The sequence below is a fragment of the Chrysochloris asiatica genome, unplaced genomic scaffold (assembly GCF_000296735.1).
Source record: "Chrysochloris asiatica unplaced genomic scaffold, ChrAsi1.0 scaffold00009, whole genome shotgun sequence".
Taxonomy (NCBI): Eukaryota; Metazoa; Chordata; class Mammalia; order Afrosoricida; family Chrysochloridae; genus Chrysochloris; species Chrysochloris asiatica.
The window spans coordinates 1,367,388-1,372,974 of NW_006408527.1; the positions used below are offsets into that span (position 1 = coordinate 1,367,388).

Below are 5,587 nucleotides of genomic sequence, written 5' to 3' on the forward strand. Positions count from 1 at the left end.
ATGTTATCCAAAAACTCTAGGATGATATTTGAGCATCCTACAATTTAACACCAATCCCTTTCCAACATTAAATCACATTATTCTATACCTACTATGTTTCAGGTACATCCAACTTCCAGCTCTTTTACAAATATGTCTTGTACTTTCTTCCAATCCCTCATTAAATTTCATCTATTCAAATTGTGCACGACTTGTTTAACCTGAATCAAATTCTACCTCCCAATTAAATCTTCACCCAGCTCTTCACCTCCTTCCTTCCCATTTTTAGTATCCCTTCAATATTTTCCTAAAATTCATTTGTAGAACTCACCCCACTCTGACCCAAGACTGATTTGAAGTTTATACAAGTAAGTATTATATATAAATATGTTGGTCAACATTTGAGAATCTCAAAAATTAGCTTTCTAAGTAGAAAGGAAAAAAAGGTCTACAGAATCCATTATTCGACCAGCTTTCCAAAATCTTTAAAAATATTTTTGTGTTAATTTACCAGCCTCAGAATGTAAGCATCTAACCAAAAATCGTAGACTCTGCCCAGTCCTATACCTTTTAAGTAACGCTAAGTGAGAGTTTTTGCTACTTCTCACGTTTGATTTGTAATATAAACCAGAAAACCAGACTCTTGTCTATAACCATTCCTCTATTGTATCATTATGATAAAGCAAAATATAAAATGATTAAACTAAGAAGCAGCTGAGTTGCTCCACTGTGGAAAATAGACATTGATATGTTTAACTTTAGATTGCTCTGAAACTCTCTCTGTGCAAAAAAATCACAATTTCTTTGTGAATTACTCTCTGGGTTTTGGCATTCACCTCACTATCAAGTCAGAATTTTTAAACCAAAACTGAACAATTTTAAAACGAGAAGCCCAGATTAAGGGAAATTAATGTATAAAAGGCAAAGACAGAAAAACAAAAATTTGTGAAGGAATAAAGTTGAAGGTGACCAAAAAAATCAAGTAACTCTTTCTCAAATATAATAAATACCCAGAATGCTCTATCAAAGAACACAGAAGTGCCAATATATAACTATGTTGGTTCATTACATGGAGCAGGGTGAAACTGTTCCTCAGGTCCTGGGTTCCTGGGCTCAATGAAAAGGCACCACAAAAGACCAGAGGGAAATCTCTGAAAAGTGCTGGCTCTTGAGATCAATAGACTCAATGATGACTAAGTTAGGTAGCTTTATGCAGTTTAAACATTTGTGCAGGGAAGCTCCCCACACAGCCTTTTATTGACAGCTACAGATCAATGCTAATTTTTGATCATTTTCAACCTACATAAACCTACTGACCCCATGGCCACCTTTGGGGCACTTCAAGTCGTCAAAAATAATCAGAGAAGATGGTGTAAAATTGTCAGACTGCTCAAGACTCCAAGTAGTTTCATGTGTCCCCAGGAGCCGAGTTGAGAGGTTAAAATGTAGTTCAAATTGCCAGCACAATCTCAACTGGCAAAGTGTTCCAGAGAGTCTTGTCTTCATGCCTCATAAAATGATGCACTGATTTGTGTCCAGACTCTGACCCTCATGCATTTATATTTCAAAAAAGAAAGAGAGAGAGAGATGAAATCTCATTAGAAATATTAGATTGCAGAGAATGCATGCTCTCCCATGAAAGTATTTCTTCTTGGTTTCCTTTGTTGAACCGTTCTCTTTAGAATACTTCCTCAAATCTGCTATTTAACAAAGGTAGTGATTATACTTCTAGAAAAAAAATACTAATGTGATATTGGACATGTACATAAGATGTTACTAAGTGCTGTCAGCTTGGAAACTGTATACAGGGTTACTATGAGTTGGAACCAACTCCCTGTCTAGGATTCCTGAGGAAGGCCTGGTGACTTTGAACCACTGACCTTGTGGTTCAAACCGACCTTGTGGCTGAGAGCTTATTCCACAGCACCTAACCAGGACTCCAAGATATGTACTTAGAATAGACAGACAAAAGGGAGACAAGTGTGATTTGGTAGCCTAGAGCATTGTAGGTCAGGAATAACACCATCAATAAAATAGCTCAAAGGAAATTGGTAAGATGAAAGAATTCTGGGAAACACCAGAATAACGACAAGGAAGAGTAAGATGTTAGAGTATTAATTCAGGATAATCCCCATAGAGGAATTAGATTGAGGGGACACGGACAAAGGAGTAGAGTAGGGAGCCAGAGGAATAAAGAGAAGAAAGATGGATGAAAGATGAGGAAAAGGAAAGGAAAATGACTTTCAGTGATGGATCTTCCCAGCCAGTGGAACAGAATGTTACATCTCCAAAGGGAGAAGTTAAATCCAAAACATTTAAAATTATAACCAAAGTGCACAAGAAAATATTCCGAATTTAAGGGGTATAGCAAAGAGTTTAAAATAAACAAGATCCAATCGAAATTAGTTCCACAACATGGAACTGTGTCCAAATTTTACAGCAGGATTCTAAAGCCTACTAATTGTGAACTTTGGTGTTGACAATGCATTCAAGAAATAATTATTTTAAATTTTTCCAAAGAGGCTGAAGATTATACAGACAAGAATTGTTCTGATATTTTTCAATTTCTTCTTTTTAAAAATAGGATCTTTACTAAAGACTCAGAAAAAGCATGGTTATTAGTGAGATCTATTTAAGGAGTTTGTTTGTGTGTGTGTATAATATTTTTGGTGGTGTTGTCGTTAAGTGCCGTCAGGTCGGTTCTGACTCATAGCGACCCTATATAGGAGTTTCTGGTGAATTGGAACTGCTGACCTGGCAGTTCAAACCAACTTTGCAGTCTAGTGCTTGTTCTAAAGCGTCATACCAGGACTTCCCTTCATAAATAACAAAATAATGTAATAGGAGAACTTTTCCTCAGTAAATTTAAGATATAAAAGTTCTCCTTTATATCCAAATATGTGATTATTTTAAAAAAAGACAAATGTAGACCAGATGAAGTAAAAATAAGTGTTGTAATCATCTTTCATAGGAGAACACCTTTACACAGTTTCTGTGTCAGGCATGCATGAACTTCAATTTAAGACCTGCAGGTCATATTTCTACATTAGATGGTGGAGGTTTAGAGGCCAGGGCATTTTGAATACTTCTGCTTTCAGGGATCTGAGCCATAAATGTTTATTAAAAGAATCTATAATGAAATCAGTTTTGTTATTTTTTTAATGGTTGCCTGGAGTGTGTTGGATGGCTGAATGCTGGTTGTTAATCATTAGGTACTCATGTTACCAAAAGTGTTTGATAGTATTGCCATCTAGGGGCTGAATGGAATTCTCAGCTCTGAAATAAAATGTAATTGAACAGGTGCTACCATTGACAATATACATATGTTTTTGCTTTATAGTCCACATGCTTTTCATGTTTCTCATGACAAAAGCTATCTCTAAAAATGTTCCCCAACAGCCTACCTTTTTTATACATATTATCTGTTCGAGGTGATGACTATTTGCTTTGGAGTGTGTGCTTTTTTTGCATCTATTACTAAATATTCTGAACAAAGAATTATTCTTTTTTGCATTATTAATATTGCCCGTGTTTGCCCTATTTCCACAGAAAAGAAATCATTTATCAGAAAAGAATGTTTGTAATCGGAACTTGTAGCATCTTCAGATTTAATATTCATTATGATCATCCTTGTTCTGTGCTATATTTATCTAAAAGACCAATCCAATGTTGTGGGGAAATAAGTTTTAAATATTTATGATCTAACTTTTAATATTTTAAAAAAGAGAAATTAGTATTTCTGTAAAATGTGTTTCAGAGTCTGGTCGCTTAGCAAATGTTTAAATATTAAAAGATTTCAAGAGGTTAGCATGTAATATTATAATGGGACTTATTGAAACAGGGAAATTGACATCACAAGTTTTTGATAGGTGAAGGAAATTGTATTTTCTCTACCCATGTTCAACACATAATAAGAAGCATTAACACGGTTGAAACCTATAACCAAGACTGTTAAAAAATATTTCTACAGTGTGTTTGGCTTTTGTCTAACCAGTTTGGAAACTAGTTCAATCTGGCTTTATCACTTTGCTGTAGATTTTATTTAATATGATATTTGGATGTCTCTAATTAAGTAGACTCTTCCTTAAGTGTTACTTTGTCTGATGCGCTTGAGTACCACTCTCAGAAATAGCTTCTTCTTCTCCATCTCACTTTCCTCCTCCCCTGCCCACCAGAATAGAAGACAATGGCCTGATGTGACTGCACTGGAATGCTAAGCACAAGGTCAGCAGTTCAAACCCACCAACCATTCCTTGGAAATTCTATACAGGGTCACTATAATTCAGAACCAACTTGATGGCGCTTAACAACAACATCACATTTAAGGAGTCCAGGTGTGGTGCTGTAGGATAAACACTGGACTGTTAACTACAAGGTCAGCAGTTCAAACCGATCAGCTACCCCTTGGGAACCCAATATAGGGTCGCTATGAGTCAGAACCAACTTGATGGCACTTAACAACAAAAACAACATCACATTTAAACATCCAATAAACAAAGCTGGCCTTACACAGCATTAAATGTAAAAATCTTACTAACCCAGTCAAAACATTCTTGTGACTTTCCACATCCAATGAGTATAATATGCAACAGAAAGCACCTATTTGTAAGTGTGTGTGTGTTTAGTTATATGCACATTACTTGTTCACTTGCAGGTATAATTCCTATCTGTAAACAGTCTTGTCCATTCATCCCAGATGTGGGAAGAGCACTCTGAGGCCTTTCAAAACATTAGGATTCTTACCTTCAATTTTGATAAACAAAATATGCTAAATGTAGTTCTCCAAGCAGGAAACTTTTTTTTTTTAATCAACTTTCTCTCTCTCTCTTTTATGTTTTTTTTTAAAGGAGGCCTACTTGTTAAGCACTAAATGGTGGGCGGTTTGAACCCACCAACCACTCAGCAGAAGAAAGATAAGGCAGTCTACTTCCTTAAAGATTTGCAGCCTTGGAAACCCTATGAGGCAGTTCTAGTTCTACTCTGACTTAAAACATAGCTGTGAGTGGGAATCTACTCAAAGGCAATGAGTTTGGAATCTCTCTCTTTTTTTTAAATCAACAAATATCAAATTCCCCAAATCAGGGCATTCATAATTACTTTTGGTAAATGTCATTGTCTTGGTTATAGTTGTTTTTTTAGAAAACATTTTCCCATATATATGAACACTTGATTTTCCTGAAGATATTTGTGCATTTATATTTCAGTTGGTTTAGTGTTGTTTCTTGTGTTTGTATCATGTGTGTGTGTGTGTTTGTAAGATATAACTTGTTGTTATTAAGTGCCATCGAGTCGATTCTGAGTCATCGCAATCCTGTGTGAGGTTCCCAAGGAGCATCTGCTGGGTTTGAACTGCTGACCTTGTTTAGTTCAAAGTCTGGGTAGGATCCTACAGTGCCACACCAGGATATAATTATACACCAAGAAAATGAGAAGGAGGTTGGGGAGATGAAGATAGGCTTAGATATAAATGAATAGTAGCAACGATTAATAAAAGAGAATCGTGATCACTCTGGATGAATCTCTGTCTCCTTACAGTTGACCTGGTATAACCCAGTGGCTGATTCCAGTACTCTAGTATACAGCTTGGTACCAGCGAGTGCCATCATGA

General features: G+C 36.0%; 1 protein-coding gene across 1 annotated transcript in view; it reads left to right on the forward strand.

Moving 5' to 3' along the window:
* The window catches only part of USH2A (Usher syndrome 2A (autosomal recessive, mild)), a 1,370,557-nt gene that overhangs the window by 1,273,860 nt on the left and 91,110 nt on the right, over positions 1-5,587 (forward strand).